Here is an 18,963-nt window from a genome sequence, read left to right as displayed (position 1 = left end):
GACAATTCTCTCTCTCTCTCTCTCTCTCTCTCTCTCTCTCTCTCTCTCTCTCTCTCTCTCTCTCTCCCCATATGTTTAGATCAAGATTTGTCGAGATATCTATTTGGATCAATAAAAATTCTTTCTCTCTCTCTCTCTCTCTCTCTCTCTCTCTCTCTCTCTCTCTCTCTCTCTCTCTCCCCGAATGTTCAGATGAAGATTTGTTGAGTAAATCTTTGATATCTATTCGGATCAATAAAAATTCTCTTCTCCTCCCCCCCCCCCCCCCTCTCTCTCTCTCTCTCTCTCTCTCTCTCTCTCTCTCTCTCTCTCTCTCTCTCTCTCTCTCTCTCTCTCTCTCTCTCTCTCGCAAACCCTAACAGCTAACATCTCACGTTGTCCTCCCCTGGGCAAGGGACAGCCCTGTGGGAGGACGTCCGATCCCAGCCTTGCCCTACACAACGCAGCCCAGCCAGTCCTGTGGGAGGGTGTTCGAGCCCCAGCCGTGTCCTACATAACGCAGCCCAACCCTGCTCCGAACCAGGCATGCGACAACGCGCTATGGTGTAGGCGCTCACCTGCTTCGCAACCCGCCCGACACAGTGAGACTCCCAGCTGTCGGCACAAAGCCCGCCTTTTTCTATCGGCACAGAGCACGCTCTTTCATTCATCTCTTTGCGAGCTGCACCAACAATGCCGACATGGGGCTTGCTCACACAGTGAGCGGCTCGCAACACAAGGCTAGTGAGCGGCTCTCCGATTTGAAAAACCACAAGCACAACACCCCACGATGTACAGAGAACCGAAATTCTAGGGTCTATACACTGCCCACACATCACTTAAAGATTTGCCCACCGAGCCATGTCTTCCTTCAACACGCCGACCCCTAGCACACGCAAGAGCTTTCTTGCTGTGGCAGCTGCACCCCGGAAGGACCCCGCCACTCGCCAAGACGTGAGGATCACAAATCTCGAGGCTCAGATCCAAGAACTTGTTTCAGAGAACGATGCACTCAAACAACGCTTGAATAAGCTCGAGGAGGCGACAAAGGAGAACACAACTCTACTTGCAAAGAAACACGAAGTCGAAGTTTCCCCGAATGAGACTGTCAAGGTGGCTCAACAAGAAGAAAATGCGGCAGCACATAAGAAGATTGACATCGAAATCCAAGGAGCCCTTCAAGAATGCCGGCTACAAGATTCCATTGCCCTCAAGATCAGAATTGGAGGACTCTCTTCACCCTGGTGCACCGAGAACGACACCCTCGAAGAAGCAATAACCAAGCTTAATGAAACTCTTCAACCAATCAACATCGAGCCCGACACTGTCTCCTGGATCAACGACACGCATAGGCATATACCACTTGGCCAATGTATCCTCACTTTCAAAACCAAAGAAGAACGGACAAGGCTGCTACGCCAATCCTACCGTCTCAAGGGGACAAAGCTCTGGATTGCCGAGGAATTGACTACAAACCAACTCAAGCTTAAAGAAAGTGAGCTCAAAAAGGTGCATGAAGCACGTAAGCAAGGTAAACGGGCAGTCTACCGTGGCGGTAAAGCCATCATTCAGGAGTTTCGAACTCCCAAGCCAGCTCCCCCTCCACCTGACCCCCCTTAGGGTTCTTCTCTTGATCTTATTCTCCTCCTCCCTTGATGGACCCTCAGTCCCTAACTGATATATATCCAATGTCCTCACTTCAAAAAAGAACATATGTACTGTTTTGTTTTGGTCCCATAGGTCATATCTGACCTCCGTGGACGATAATTCATCCAATGTCCTCACTTCAAAAAAAGAATAGATGTATTGTTTTGTTTTGGTTAGAGATTTGAGGTCTCTTGATGTGTTCCTATGATATTAAAACTTCTCTCTCTCTCTCTCTCTCTCTCTCTTACACACACACACACACACACACACACACACACACACACACACACACACACACACACACACACACACACACACACACACACACACACTCGTACACACATCATTCAAAAGAATCATGAAAAATGTTCGTTCATTTTTGCATTGTAGTAAGTTTATTTGTAATGTTTCTTCCTTTGAAATGTTCAAGATAATCAGTAGTTATTTCAATAAAAGTGGAGAGCTTAAAAGCCTACATCATGTTTGACTTAGTAACACACTATTTTGTTGTTTTGATCTCTAGCACTTCTAGTATTTTACTCTAGCTTGACAAATGCTAGCTTTTATCATGGCTGAGTATGCCCATCACCTTCAGAGGGTGATAGAAACTCAGCTCGTTGGTTTTGTAGAGTACGTTCAAAGCATAAATTACCTCTATACAATCTTGCAACCACTCTTGGGCATTGATGATGTGAGTAGGGATGTCGTAGATGTTTTCCAAGCTATGCATGATAAAGGTGATAATCTTATTCTTCCTGTTTGGACGAACAACGAAGTTGAGGTCTCATATTGTCCAGTTTGAATCTTTGTACTTCTTTGGTTTTTTGCAGCCTCTTCTTCGTAGGTTTGTAGTAGTATTCATTTTTCGATTTCGTATTTAGCTTACGTTAAGATTTAAGAATTTGTTGCTTTAAAAGTTGTTGTGTGAAGTTTGATATCGAGGATTAAGTTTTTAAGATCTCTTACCGTTTTTTGTTTAAAGTTGAGTAGTTGTTTTAAGTTTTAGCTAAGTTGGTTGCGTCAACTTATTTTGTGCATGCCTTTTCTAAAACCATTTTTAAGTTAATAATGTTTCGTTTTGTAGCAAATAAAGTGATTTAATTTTTTTCTTTTCTTTTCGTGTGTCCCTTGCTTTTATAGTTTTATGATTGCTTTATTCCTTCTTATAATTTGTGAGTTCAAACTATTAAATGCTCCTAGTGTAAAACAATACTTGAATATTATCCAGCTTCAATAGTAATGGTCTTTACATTGATTCAATGATGACTATCCATTCATGGGTTAAATGATCATGGCATTACGATGCTAGTAATGGAGTCATTTGCATTTAGATACTCTCTCATTGCTTATGCCATAAGGAACCAAGCCTTAATTTTGACAAAGCTTAAGGATCTGAAGAGAGTGGTTATTGGTGCAAATACTTTACTTGCCCTTCCACTTGTCCTTACTAACTTGTGTTGTTTTCCAAAAGAAATCTTGATGGACAAGAACATTATGGGCTTTGCAAATTGTGAATTTTTTTAAAAAGGGAGGGGGTGGGGACAAGGCCACCACTTGTGTGTTTTTTGTCATGGGTAGCCTCCATTGAGACAAGTTAGCACCATGAATAGTCTAGAGGCCTTGAGTTGGTTTGGTGTGATTGCTTCATTTGAGTAGTTTCTACAACAACAACGCAACTAGTGAGTCCAGAAAATAGCAAGCTTCCTTGACCTTGAGGACATATTAAGTATCTAAAACCATCAAAGAATTGTCTTCAGCAACAATCCAACACATACTTGTCAAATTTGAAGATTGTCTATGAGGGCTAGCTAGTTAATTTCATGATATTTTCTTCGGTTAAAGGTACACATCAAGAAATGATAAATCTATCACAAGAAAGCTTAATCGAAGGTACATTATTACAAAGGAGATTAATTAGGGTAATTATTTGAGTCTGAAAATAGATTTTAGTTGTGTAAATTTTATATAATTAGTTTCCTAAATTAGACTTTAGGTATGAAGTTTGGAAAGCCTTAGGAAAAAATTAAAACTTACCAAAGTTAGTCTAAATTTAGCAGGTTCCAAAACTTGCTTCATAGTACCTCCTAAGAACCGTGCTGACGTTTTTCATGAAGCTCCAGAGACCAAGAGTAAGTTTAATTTTTACTAGAGTTTGTGTTAATTTAGCACGTAGACTCTAGGTATGACGAACTTCATAGAGCCTCCAAAGGGTAATGCAAAGGTCTTGCACATGAGCTAGTTTAGTTAAATTGAAGATAAGACTATGGTTTTTAATTAATGAAAGGAAAAAGAAAAAGACTAAGGTTAGATTGACCCTTCCCTTTTTTGAAAATAGACTAGTCCTTCTCTTTCAAGTTTGGTTGGGCAACATGTCCAAAGCAGCTCACATGTGCTTTATGGATAGTTGGGGAAGTGTGTGTATGTGTACTTTATCCAAAGAAGAGTGAAGGAGGGGGAGGGACAAGTGTAAACACATGCACCAAGTACCCAAATTTGGGATTTTTGGCAAGTGGGAAGAAGGAAAAAGGATGGTAAGATATGTCACTGAGCCAAGACCCATGCATTCGTCCCAACTTGCGAAATGCATGGATTTGAAAGGTGATCGCCATGCACATTCAATATCTTTCAAAGGGGTATTGAGAGCTAAAGACGTCACAATTTTCCACATCTAGTTTGAAGGTTTTGGATTGACCTTGGAACGCACTGCCCTTACTTGGTTCCAACCTTTAAAAAAGGAAGACCATGGGAATATGAAAGCATTTCTACAGTATTTCGTAGAGGATTTTTCCATGAGAGGAATCAAACACAATATTGTGTCGAAGATTCATTCCTTCAAGCAGAAAGAGGGTGAGAAAGTATGAGAGGCCGCCTTGTGATGCAAGCAATACATTGAGAGGTGTCCACCATGTGAGAAACCTTAGGAGGATTGTCAAGTAGTATTATACATAGAGAGACTCAAGAACGAACACCTCAAGAAGGATTCACATTTGTAAAAGTTTATGATACTGGACAAGGTCACAAAAGAAGCCGTCTATTTAGTGGACATTTGCCAAATCTATGCAAAAGTGTCATAAGATGCAGATGCAAATTCAAAAGATTTTCGATCTGCAACCAGTAGACCAAGCACGACTAAAATGCCATTACAACAACAAAAACCCATGAACAACAAAGAGTTTGCAGAGGAACTTGTGAGGAGAATGAGAAAAGTTGAGGATTCAGGATCAGAGAGGACCACCATTGAGGCAATGCTTAACCTGTGGAGGAGATCACCCAACACTGCACTGCACTATCTGCCACAACCATATCCTAAGCAAAAGTGGTGTGCCATTGAGAATAAGTGGATGAACCATGCCACCGAGGAATGCTACTACAATTGAGGGCAAGTTAAGGAAAGGCCTTATCACTCTAACCCTCAATACCAGAAAAACATGCCAACAAACCCTTAGTATCAAATAAATAGACCAACACTGCCACCACCAAGATACACCTCAGGACCAGTAAACCCACAATGAGGAGTAGAGAGACCAAGACTTGTTTTAGGTCATCAATTGCCAATACCAGGAGAATATCATGGAGCAGTGAGGTATACATATCTAGATCAATACCCAGAGGAGAGTGCTTTAGTACCAGTCTAGATGTATCATGAGGAAGAACACCACGGACATTGCCATCAAAGTGATCCTTATCCATCAAGGGTCATGGAATCCTATGATCAAGAAAGTGTTGTTTCATCCTCTAGAGCTTCAAAGTCAATGAAATGCAATGTAAATAAGAGCGAAGGATTTACCTTAAGCCAAGGAACAATGATGTTCATAGCTAATCAGGGTGAATCTAGACCAACGCCATATTCCCAAAGACCATATGCTCAACAACCTAAACAACAAAGACCTCCGAGACCTTGTTTCAGGTGCGGTGGAGACCATTGGGCTAAAGACTACCTTGAGGATCAACTGAATGTTGTAGTTAGCACTTATCGGGAAGAAGAGCAATGGGAGATATTGTGGAGAGTGCAGGATTAAACAACTATACTCGGAGTGTTTGCAGAACCTAGATTAAAAGTGACCCGATAAACATTGTGGAGGTTTTACTATCTTCAAGTGGATTAGATGCAGAGAAAAAAATACCATTAAAAGCGGTGATGAGAGCGCAAGCAAAACAAGAAATACCAAGTGAAAAAGAAGGCAGTGACTCTTACAAATCTATAAGTGAAAAATTAGTTAGAAAAGACACATGAGAAAAAGTGAGAGCCCAATACCATAAGAAGTTAAAGGCTATTATAGTTGAACTATCCCATGCTCAAGAGAAATCACAACAACTAGTAAAACACACGTCTAGTGTTGTATTAAAGGAAATACGCGAGACTAAAATAAATCTAAATAATGAAATCATGCCAAAAGAAGTTAATTCTAGAGGTTCAATGCTAGTTGACAAAAAAATTCAAGCCATTGGAAGCAATTTTGAAGGCATACGAAGCAAGACTGGACAATCTCCATGACAATGGAACATAGATGGCTAACTTATCCTAATACGGATTGGGAAAAACTCTAGATGGAGATGTGCAAAAGGTTGATCAAGACTACCCAAACTCTTATGGATCCTCCACTGGCTATGCACGTCCAACAGAAGATAGTTCTTCAACCATTTGTAGCCTTGAGAGACCCCAATGAAGCGAAAGAAGTGAGTGAACAAGAACTAGACCCCAAAATTTTAACTATAAATGAAAACCAAAAGGAAATAGTCAATGAACAAGACAAGGTGAAAGAGCTGAAACACCATCCAAGAAAAGAACAAGCAGACACATGTCAGAAAGACATGACAGATCAAGTGGTAGAGAACACTATGAATAACACTGCCTACTAGATACCTCCTAATGTGCCACAATTTAGAAACAATTGGACAAAATAACTTTGGAAGATGGTTAGGAAAGCGAGATTTGAGAATCAAGACCAAAGGACATCACCCATTGCTAAAGTTGACCTTGACAAGGGCATGGTTGACTTTGACATGTAGTCTATGTATGACGATCAAGGTACAGATAGAGTCGGAGGATAGTCAAGAGGAAACTTATAAGGAGGCTCCTTCCTACTTGGGCCCTTATGAGGAAAAATCTAATGTTATGGTACTACCATCACAGCGAGTGACCATCAGACCAATCATAGATGCTCAAGGGTGGAAATAACTTATGTCAACACCAGTGAGCTGCATGCTAACCGTGGTTGAACTGCTAAAAATCAGGACACATATGTGGAAGGATGTTGAAAAATGCCTTGAGAAAATGGGAATCAAAAAACCCAATTGAAACTTTAAACCTAAAATGGAGCAGTGGAACCAGCCCAACAATAATGCAAAGCTAGTTCCCATAAACAAGGTTGGGGATTATTGCAAAGGAGAAGAAGGGAATACCACACTACCCATAGAGCATCAGGGGGTAGAAACCATTGCAGTGGAACAGGGGTTGCCATTGCTACAAAATTGATTTGGGAGAAATGGGAAAAACTTGCCCTTAGAAGAACTTGGATGAAATTGCAGCTAGCTGATGGCTATATTGCAAAACTTGTTGGTATTTTGGAACAAGTGGTGATGACTTTTTATAGAATCAAGTATGAACATATGTTTGCTATCGTAGATTTTGGTAATGAGAATAACTATGATGTTTTGTAGGAAGGCCGTTCATGCGTGAGGTAAAGATGGTTTAGGAATAGGGCTATGATTATATCTACTTGAGCCACATGGAGACCACTACACGAATCAAACTAAGTGACCACATCTATAGAGATGTACGCAAAACACCCGTGGAGGATTTTGACCCTGCAAACTGCTACAACGATTGAAGTACCTACATGGTTGAAATCTAAAGCTCACATGTGGATGTGTGGAGCTTTAGACTGTGATAATTCTATCAAGAGAGAACGGTCTTTTGAAGATCCGGACTATATACCCGAGCCTTTTCCTGAAGAAATCATGGAACCATTGGAGTGGACTCAAATTTTGGCCACCTTAGATGTGTGTGTCAATGAGATCATACCTACCAAGTTTTGTGATGAAAATGGATTGGACTCCCTTTTGCATGATCAGAGTGAACCTAGACAGAAATCATCGAGAAACAAATGAGACTGGTGATGTGAAACAAGAATTAAAGAGTAAAGTGTAGTGTTTGCGTATTTGAGATGAGTTTTTTATCAAAGATCTTACCATGGAAATTGATTAAATCCATAACTTGGAGAAAAATAGAAAATCAAGTGATGAATGTTTCTATGACACCCTTACTCAAGGATACGTAGACCTTAATGCAGATGATGAAAAATGAGAAGGTCATGCGAGTGATCTGGAAGCAAAATTTGAAAAGTTCTTTGATTTTTCAAATTAAAAACCCGGAATCCAACAATACTACAAGAATAAACACGTAAAAAAGGGGATGAGAAACAATCCAATGCCATTTATAAAAGGGAAATATCTTATTTGAGACTAGTGGGATCCCTTGAATGCATAAAAGACAAAGTAACTAGAAAGCAGACAACTCCTCGTCAACCAAACAAATTGAAACAAAAAAAAGGACGATCGATGAAACCTCCAAAAGGCACATCAAAGACAGTGGATGTTGCTAGTGAACCTACATGGACAAAGGTTCAACAAGAAAATAAGTAGAGTGAACTCAAATGGACAATGAAAGAGATTTGGACAACAAAAATGGAGAGTGGCAATGAAAATGGGGAAGAGTCAGGAAAGGATGGAATAAGTGTACCCTCTCATCACAAGAAGTACACTATTCAAGATCACAAAATCATCATTGAGCAGCCAATGAGGGAGAAAATTGAACCAAGAAAATCTTATGATGGACTTGAGGATGCTAAAAGAATAGATCTAGCATAGTCAAGAGAAGAGCCTACACCCGCTTACATTGCTAAGGATCTATCAGTAGACAAAGAAGAGTTGTTGATTCGGATGCTCAAAGAGTATAATGATGTGTTCACCTGGTCTTATAAGGACTTGAAGGGGGTTGATCTTGCCATCTGTCATCATACAATTCGTTTAAAGCCTGATGCTAAGCCAAGCAAACGATGTCCTTACACTTACAATGAGACATTTGCAAAGAAAATCAAAGAGGAAATTGATACTAAAGGAAGGTGAATTCATTTATGAAATTGAGCACATGGATTGGGTATTCCTAGTTGTAGTGATACCTAAGAAGAATGGCAAGTTAAGAGTGTGTGCCAATCTCAAAAAAGTGAAAAAGAATGGCAGGAAAGCACACATATAGCTTTTTGGATGGATTCTTAGGTTATAATTTGTTGGTGATTAAACCAATAGATCAACACAAAACAACCTTTGCGACTAAATGGGTCATTTTTTCTTACTAGTAGGTAATGCCTTTTGGGCTGACAAATGCACCAGCCACCTTCCAAAGACTCATTGCTCATGCTTTCAGAGAGTACCTACATATATGGATGACTTATGTATTCACTTAATGTTACGTGAAGACCATAAAGAGCATCTAAAAATAGTGTTTGGGAAATGCAGCACCTATCGGATATGCCCGAATCCAAAAAAATGTGTTTCCATGGTTAGACAAGGCAAGATCTTGGGTCATATTGTGTCAGCCAACTGAATATCCACACATATGGACAAAATCAAAGTGATTGTTGACATGCCATGTCCAAAAAAAAAAGAAAGAAGTACAATCTTTTATGGGACATTGTGGATACTACAAAAAATTTATTTACATGTATGCAATCATTGCTAAACCTCTCTTTGGATTGATTGTAACCTTTGTTTGGATAGAAGATTGTGAGGAATCATTTCAGAAGTTGAAGCAAGCAATGTTATAAGCATCAATCCTCAACGTACTAGATCAGAGAAAATCTTTCATGTTCATGTAGATGCCTCTGCTTTTGCCATGGATGTATCCTAGCATAACCTGGTGAAAGGACTATGGACTTTCCAATATGCTATGCCAGTTGTCAAGTAAATAATGCTAAATAGAATTACACAACTACTGAAAGGCAAGGATTAGGAATAATTTATGCTGTGAAGAAATTTTGACATTATCTCCTAGCCAACCAATTTTTTTTCTTTGTGGATCACCAACAAGCACTATTGTATCTGATAAACAAGCCATGCAACACGAGCCAAATAGTGAGACGGTTCATCGTCTTTCTTGAATTTGATTTCACAAAACTGTGGGAAAAAAAGGGATAACTCATCAACGAGCTAATCACCTTTCTAGGCTACTAAGCAAAGAGAACCCAGGCAAAGTTGAAGATGATTTACCCGATGCATACCTCTTTAATCTAGAAATGATACCTAGATGGAGTGAGAGTATAATTACACTTTTGTGTCTAGGCCAATTGTCGATAGACCAATAAAAAATAATTGACAGATGCTTGACAGAGAAAAGCAATCCTTTTCAACTACTTAGCGGATGACTATATCATAGGGGTTTGGATGGCATTTTGCGATTGTGCATCAAGCCTCTGACATTCCTTTGTACTTGAAGAAAGCACATGTCACAATGGACATTATTCATCACGAGAAAATCAAAATATGTCAAAATTTAATGAGAATGGGAGTTTTCTACCCTGGTATGATATTTGACGCACACATGTGTGTTATGATATTTGACGCACACATGTGTGTTAAGAATCATGTGTAGGTTGCACCCCTAAAAAGTACACTACACTATTCCAAGTGAATATAGCACCACATTGGCGTAATTATATCGTGGATTGTTTTAACCAAGTTCCTTTCCCTCCGAACATGTCTAAAACAAAATGAAAGCAATTAAAATTCAAGCACAATCATATGAATTGATTGGCAACCAACAATACAAACATTGCAAAGATAATCAACTCAGACTTTGTGCATCAAAAAGTGAGTATTTATCGATCTTGGAGGAAGCACATTCATGTAAATTCAGATTGGGATCAAAAGCCACACTTTGTTGTTTGGGCTTATAGAGTTGCATACAAAAATGTTTTACAGACAACACCTTATAACATGGTGTTTGGACTTAATGCAATATTACCCATAGATTTTTTGATTCTAACCTTGTGGATAACGAATAAACTCGAGTCTGGATGACCTAGAAAAGTTGAATGAAATTAGATTAAAAGCAGTGGTTGTTGCAATCTATGCCCAAAAGCGATGCATGAAAGAGTTTCATGACAACCATGTAAAATCCGAAGACTTTGCACTAGGGGATTATGTGCTTGTCTACACTCTTAAGCAAAAATAAATAAAAAATTGAAAGAGCGAGGAATGGGACCATTTGTGATTCATTCCATATCAATGAGTGGGACCTTTAGGCTTGCTACATTGGATGGATAGGAAATGCCAAACTAGATTGTGGATAAAAAATATCACTTTCCACTTACTCAAGAGATGCTTGAAAGCGCACATGCAATTAGAAACATGAAAGAGAAACAAGATCTAGAGATTCTATAGGCACAAAAAGAAGCTAGAGAGCGCACATTAAAAAGGAAGCAAAGAAAAGGATAGCTTGAGACACATAAAACCATGTGGATGCATCAGATTACAAGCATTGGGGAGGATGAAGAAAATGTGAACCCATATATTTTTGTAAAGCTAGGAGCAAAATTGGTACCTATTCATGCGTAGTTGACTCCGGTGCTCGGTTGAATACAATCAATTGGAATTTGTACCATCAAATGCTAAAAAATACTCTCATACTTGGACTCTGGTAAGCACCATCATACTGCGGGCTTAAAAATTTCTCTACCTCCAAATAATCTACAAGAACTCTGATTGTGATTAGGCCAAAAAGAAAAAAGAAGGCCAATATTCTCTCCTAACAAAACCTATTGCAAATGAGGAGTGGAAGCCTAATACTTTAATATGTGGGACAAGGATTTGCCAATAAAAGGGACAATATACAAAAATATAAAAAGTGTCGTGGATGTAAAGCTTGAAGCCTCCTCTCCATGCATCTGAAAACCTTGAAGGAAAGAGGGAATTGGGTGTTGAGAGTCCACCACAAGCTCTCAGGGAAAATGAAGCATTCGAGCTAAATTTCCTAAGACTTGAGGCCGTAGTGCAATGATAGTTCCAAGTTGAACTTTCATTGGTCGGTGCCAAGATCCCAAACATCTCCCCACATTCTAATTTCTTTGTCGTGTAGTTTTAGGATTTGTCTTTGAGAGCCCTCCCAATCTTAACAATACCAATCAGGGGCCACCAAATGGAGTCCATTCTATGGATTGTTTTACTTTCATGGAAGTCCCATCAAATTGCTCCTTACCTTCCATAGAGAACAAATAAGGTTTGATCGAAAGGGTGATAATGAAGACCTACTAAGAAAGAGAAATGTTAGAGGGAGGTATTTCCACATTGTGTCTTCAGATAACTTAAACTTGTCTAGACTCCTTAACAGGAGTATAGACCATTAAGCTGTTGGACCATGTAAAGCAGATGTGATAGTTTTGATAGGCATTTTGTCTAACATAATATTGGCATTTATGATTCTATTCCTCCTTTCTCTTTAGGGAGATGGCAGATGTCCCATTTAACCTTTGTCGATTTGGAGGAAAAAAAGTTCTCCACACATAAATAAATTAGTGGCTCATTCAAGATGCGAGTCTCAGGGTCTCCAACAAGCCACAATAACACCCTTTCTCTTGCCAAACTATTTGCAACCATTTTACCCAATTTAACTTCAAAATCCTTGACTCCTACATTATTCATGATGTTTAATTGGCTCAATAACCTACCCATTCAAAATTTTGACTCAAGATTTATGACAACTCTTTTCCAAGACATTGTAGCACCTTTGGAACACCCCTTGGTGATTTAAATAAGCCAACAACCCATCCTCGCATTGTCACCTAAATCCACTTTCCTCTCATAAATCACCCATGTCATTCCTAGAGTCCCTTCAAGGCCTAATTGATCTCCTTGTTCAAGTTTTAGGTGCTATCAAAATTTTCTTTGGCATCTTGGCCATGTCACCAGAACCCTTGTGGCTCACTTTAAAAAATGGAGGCAATTGTTGTTGAGCATTTGTAGAGTGACATAACCATTGGGATAGTTCATAGATTTAGTTATCATCAAAATTTTTCTTTAGGTTCATGTCAACCATTGGCATACTACACAAGCAATTTTTTCATTTTCTATAGGCTTTCTTTTCCAAAGTGGACATTGTGATCTTTTGTAGGTTGTGTTATGTAGCACAAGCTAGTTTTGTCTAATTTTTCCTTTACCCATGTAACTTTTGCCACTTTAGGCGTATATGATGCAACATCTCCTTGTTCTGAAGGGCTTTTTGAGCATTGTGCAAGGTTATGATGCTAGACCATAGGCTCATGGATTGATCATGCTTTCTGTAGCATTCCACTACTCCATACATTCACTCAACACATTACAAAATAGGCATTGGATAGACTAGCCTCTTTGTAGAAAATATTGCTTACTTGCGCAAGGAGTTAGAGTCAAATGTTATGCATGACGAGAATGATATGGATGTCTATTGTGAAGAGTAAAGATCTTAGTGAGTAGCTAATTGAAATGGGTGAGGTCACTCCAAATAAATTCCTTGTGAAGAAAGCTCTTGATCCTTTACTAGATATGGGCTCGCCATTGAGTTTTAGCTCTTCATGCGTAAGAGTTCTCTTTATAACAGAACCTGCATTGGCATGCTCTCCTTTTCCATGTCTTGAAGCAAAAAACTTATTGTTAACCCTCACATCAGACAGTGGAGTCAGCACTGGGTGAATAGGAAGCTTGGGGATTACCCAACACCACCTATCGCTTGGTGTTGACCTTGGTGTAATAGACGATGGAATGTTAACAGACAAGGCAGACAGTAAGTCAACACCGGGCGACTAGGAGGCTTGGGGACTGCCCAACGCCACCTATCGCTTGGTGATGACCTTGACAGACAAGTCGGATAGTTAATAGACAAGTCAGACAGTGAGTCAACACCGGGCGATTAGGAAGCTTGGGGATTGCCCAACACCACCTATCGCTTGGTGTTGACCTCGGCACAGACAAATCAGACAGTGAGTCAACAGTGGGCAAATAGGAGGCTTGGGAATTGCCAAACGCCATCTATCGCTTGGTGTTGACCTTGGGGTTAAAGACATTACAAAATGCAGTTGAGTCAATACTAGGCGATTAGGAGGCTTGGGAACTGCCCAACGCCACCTATCGCTTGGTGTTGACCTCGGTCACGAAGACATGACAGGCAACAAAGGAGTCAACACTGGGCGATTAGGAGACTTGGGGACTACCCAACACCACCTATCGCTTGGTGCTAACCTTGGCAAACAGGCATTGGCACATCCACGGACTTAACATTGTTAATGAGTCATGGGCCAGGCTTGTCGGTCCAATAGGAAAAGGGTAAGGGTGATCGTCGATGAGAGGTGCACTCTAACTGGACATTCAAGGGTTAGTTGGCTAAAACATGGGGGCCCAAGTGTGAATGGGGCGAGCTCATATAAAATTCAAGCTAAACCTAAAATAAGGTATTCTCTCATTCGTGCAATTGAAGAGTGCTCTTGCTCCATCTCCATCTTCTTCTTCTTCATCTCTTTGTGTGTGTGTGTATGTGTGAGAGAGTGAGAGAGGGAGAGAGAGGGTGTGTGTGTGCGATCGAGCATTACAAAGGCACGATGGCGACGAAGCGGTTGAGCGCGGCGTAGCGGTGGCTCCTTCTTCATCGCGGCGAGGAATCCTCCACGAAGGCGAGCGTAGAGCGGTGAGTGACACACCCTTGCTCTCTTGAGCTTGCTAGATTAGTTTGGTTGTGTGCTTGGAGTCATTTGTGGCTCACACACAGTGTATTGGAAAGTCCCTTGCATTGAAACGTGCGACAGACGCACACATTTTTGGCGCCGTTGCCGGGGAATGCCGTGCATTAAGCTTGAGTTGTAAGGTACATTAGCAGTGGATGGGCTACAGAGACATGCCATTGACATCAATTGTGACCAAAGTTTGGTTAGATTTTCCCTCATGGGCATGTTAACACCATGAACTTGGTGGAGTGACTTTGGCAGTATGTAAAGTACACCTTGTTGGATGCATTGACCAATCAATCAGTCTTTGACTTGTTGCATGCCCTTATTGGTGATTCAATCACAAAACGATGTAGATGGGTGGTACTATTGTGGAGTTCTTACAAAAGCAGGAGATTTGTAATGCCCCTTTGTTTTTGTATCCATGGGTTTACATTGTGCCCGTGCTTGGGTTTGGTTTATGTCCTTGCATGGGTTTACATGCTATGAGTGTGTCTTAGTACTAATTTTCCTTTTTTAGTTGAATCAATTGTGATTCAGTCACAACAACGATGTGGATGGGTGGTATTACTATGGAGTTCTTACAAAAGAAAGAGATTGGTAATGCCCTTTGTTTTTGTATCCATGGTTTTACATTGTGCCCATGCTTGCGTTTGGTTTTTGTCCTTGCATGGGTTTACATCCTATGTAAGTGTGTCTTATTACTAATTTTCCTTTTCTAGTTGACTCAATCAAACACAACATGTATGGGAATGACAAGCTGCAAAATACACGCTTGTCATGTGGAGAAAAAATTCTTTTCAGATATGTAAGTGACCCATCAACTGTTGAAGTGATTGAGGAAGTAGCCCTCCTATTCAAGGTGTTGTGTATGTCATGCCACGAGATTTGGTATCATGTCACCTCGCAATCCTCTAATTGTGATTGTGCAGATTGGGCAAGCACCTATACAACATGCAACTAGCAGTGAGAGAATCTCATCTTTTGCATATTCTCCCAATCATTGTCACAACTAGGGAAATGGAAACGGAGAACACACAAAAGGACATTGGCTCCATACTTGAAGCTCCCAATGAGCCTCCCAATGACATGGCCATGCAACATACACTTTCACAACATATCCTCAACCAATGCATTGAAGATTTGAAGAGTGTGTTAGATGAGATCGGGGAACATATCCCATCTTGTGATGAGGTGCATCTAAAATCATTAATAGGGCAGGTAAAATCTACTTACTCATGTCTTTCAGATGGAAGGGCTCCCAAGGAGATCGAACTGCCAAAGAAAGGAAGCATTTCACAAATTTAGGCACATGTGACGACCATCCGTCTCAGTCATGGACAACGGAGAGTTGCAAATAATGATCCAATCACAATGGTGCCTAATCAATCCTTGAGACAAATGGGCATGCTTAGGAAGAAGCATCAAAGGACCAAAAGTGAGCGCGCTTTGCAAAGAGAAACTGAGTGTATTGCCATCATTTTTGCACCAAGACCTTGTTTTTGGTGGATCAAAACGTGGATTCATGCCAAACATGTCAAGCAATATTGCCACTCACTTCATGACAAGGAGCACGAGATACACTTGATGCTTTGATAAGTTGGAGAGTAGTCTTGTATGAGGACTCCAACTCTCATGCATGCCAAATTACATCAGTGTCGTGTGGCTCAAATGAGGATGAAGAGCATGCTTTTACATTGACCTTGGCTTTTAGAAAAAGTATTGAGTACTTTTGTGAAAAATGTAAATTTCCTATGTACTTCTATCTAAAGATTGGGTTTTTTGTGTTGATGTGTTGCTCCATTAGACATTGTAAATTTTTTGAAACCAAAAGATGTAAAGTTTCCCGGGTTTACATCATGTACCTGTCTTTCTGCCTTAACTTTCCCTTTTGTGGGGACATTTGTGCATATGCTGAGAGAGAGAGAGAGAGAGAGAGAGAGAGAGAGAGAGAGAGAGAGAGAGAGAGAGAGAGAGAGAGAGAGAGAGAGAGAGAGAGAGAGAGAGAGAGAGAGAGAGAGAGAGAGAGAGGTTGGGCAAACACATACTCCATGGACGGGCCCCTAGTAAGGTGTAAACCCAAGAATTACAGGGCACAAAGAGAGAGAGACTTTGGGCAAACACATACTCCATGGAAGGGTCCATATGCAGGTGTAAACGTAGGCATTACACACACACACACACACACACACACACACACACACACACACACACACACACACACACACACACACACACACACACACACACACACACACACACACACACACACACACACACACATACACATAGAGTGAGAGAGAGCCTTTGGGCAAACACATACTCCATGGAAGGGCCCACATGCAGGTGTAAGCCCAAGCATTACAGGACACACACACACACACACACAGAAAGAGAGAGAGAGAGAGAGAGAGAGAGAGAGAGAGAGAGAGAGAGAGAGAGAGAGAGAGAGAGAGAGAGAGAGAGAGAGGGAGAGAGGGAGAGAGAGAGAGAGAGAGAAAACTTTTGCGCATAGCCATTAACAAAAACCTTTGAGAAAAGTCAGATACGATAGTGGACATGAAAACATTAACAAAACCTTCCATACAAAACATGGCAACACTCATGTCATCCAAAACATAGCAACAAGTCGAGAGATTTAATAAAAAACAAGCTTACTAGAGCTTCATCAATGTATCTAACCTAAACCAAATTCATCAATACAAGGACAATTGCCACCCCAAGGGTGCCACCATCTCCATGCAAGTGTCATGTGGAGTCCTCATCCGTTGACTTCTTCTTGCCTTTATCACCTTCCCCGTCCCCATCCATTGATGCCTCCTTGCCTTTATCACCAACCGCATCCCCTTCATCACTTCCATATGCGTTGTCCCCATCATCCCTTTCCTCTTCCCTCTCCCCATCATCCCCGTCACCATCGTCGTGTTATTACTATCACTCTTGCTACTATCTCCATCATCCTGCTACCCTCAGTACTTTCGTCACTCCCCTCTCCATCTTTCCCCTCTTCATCATCATCATCATCTTGACCTTCTTCATCACTCCCTTGATCACTTCCATATGCGTTGTCCCCATCATCCCTTTCCTCTTCCCTCTCCCCATCATCCCCACCACCATCTTCATGTTATTACTATCACTTTTGCTACTATCTCCATCATCCCCGCTACCCTCAGTCCTTTCGTCACTCCCCTCTCCATCTTTCCCCTCTTCATCATCCTCTTGACCTTCTTCATCACTCCCTTGATCACTCCCTTGGTCATCATCAACTTCTACAACATTCCTGCCGTCATGATCACTGCACTACCATCTTCCTCCCCTTTCCCTTCATCCTCACTTGGGGGACTCAATCTCCGACCACACCACTTCACAAATAGGTTATGTAAACCCGAGCAATGTTAGAAGATGTAGACCCGAGCAATTGAGAGAGAGAGAGAGAGAGAGAGAGAGAGAGAGAGAGAGAGAGAGAGAGAGAGAGAGAGGGGGGGGGGGGGGGGGAGAGGAGAGCAATTGAGAGAGAGAGAGAGAGAGCGCAATTGAGAGAGAGAGAGAGAGAGAGAGAGAGAGAGAGAGAGAGAGAGAGAGAGAGAGAGAGAGAGAGAGAGAGAGAGAGAGAGTCGCATTGCATTCATAGCCTTTTTGTATCCTCCTCACTTTATCATCTTTTTTGATGTCTTGCATAGCATGAACCTTTCGCATATGATCCACCACAAAGTCAAGGAGAAAGTCATCTTTGTTGCATCGTACTTGCCTCTTGTTGATATAATCCCAGCTTTCCAAGGCCCTAATGAGGGTCCTTGCTTAAATAGCCTTGCAAATCATCTCATACTTGCGGTCCACGTCTTCAAATCTCTTTGGTGTGCGTAACCTTTCTATGGCTAAAGACTTTGCAATGGGGTTTAAGGGAGCATTGGTGCCCCTCCCTCCCACTCTATGTGGAATCTCCACACTCAACCCATTTTACTTACAACAGAGAATTTTTATTACCCGAGCGAAAAAAAGTGAGCAAAGTAGAATTTCGAGCGAAGATGACCAAAACTTTGATATTCTACCGTCATAAAAGAAATTAAAAAAATTACACAAATATGGCTAAAATATTTCGGAGAGATGAGAGATCGTGTTATTGCTATAAAAATGTTAACAAGTAGTTTCATCACAAAATTGTTAGTGACCACAAGATTCCTACAATGAGCCCACACAAAAGATGAAAGATGAATTACTTTTAGAAACTATTTATTCTTGATTTCTACAAACAATAGGATATTACAAGCACCAATAGACAACACTGTCTTGATAGCGTTACATGAAATTATTAAAAGGACATGTATAGAAAACATAAGTCTGAGCTCAAAACCAAATAATTTTTTCTTAAAATAAAGGATCCATGTGCCTCATATAACACCCAAGTAAGAGATGTTCGACTTAAATATGATCCAATCCCCTCTTATTTACACAAAGTAATTCATTGATATTTCTATACATAACAATACATTTTGACTATATCATTGTATTTAATATGTCCCAAAATATTAAAAGTGAATATCCATACATCTCATTATGAGTTTAGAGATGGAATTTTGACCTCAAAATG

Source organism: Adiantum capillus-veneris, chromosome 6 (assembly GCF_014529385.1).
Source record: "Adiantum capillus-veneris isolate H3 chromosome 6, ASM1452938v2, whole genome shotgun sequence".
In the NCBI taxonomy this organism is placed as follows: Eukaryota; Viridiplantae; Streptophyta; class Polypodiopsida; order Polypodiales; family Pteridaceae; genus Adiantum; species Adiantum capillus-veneris.
Note: the sequence above shows the minus strand (reverse complement) of the source record.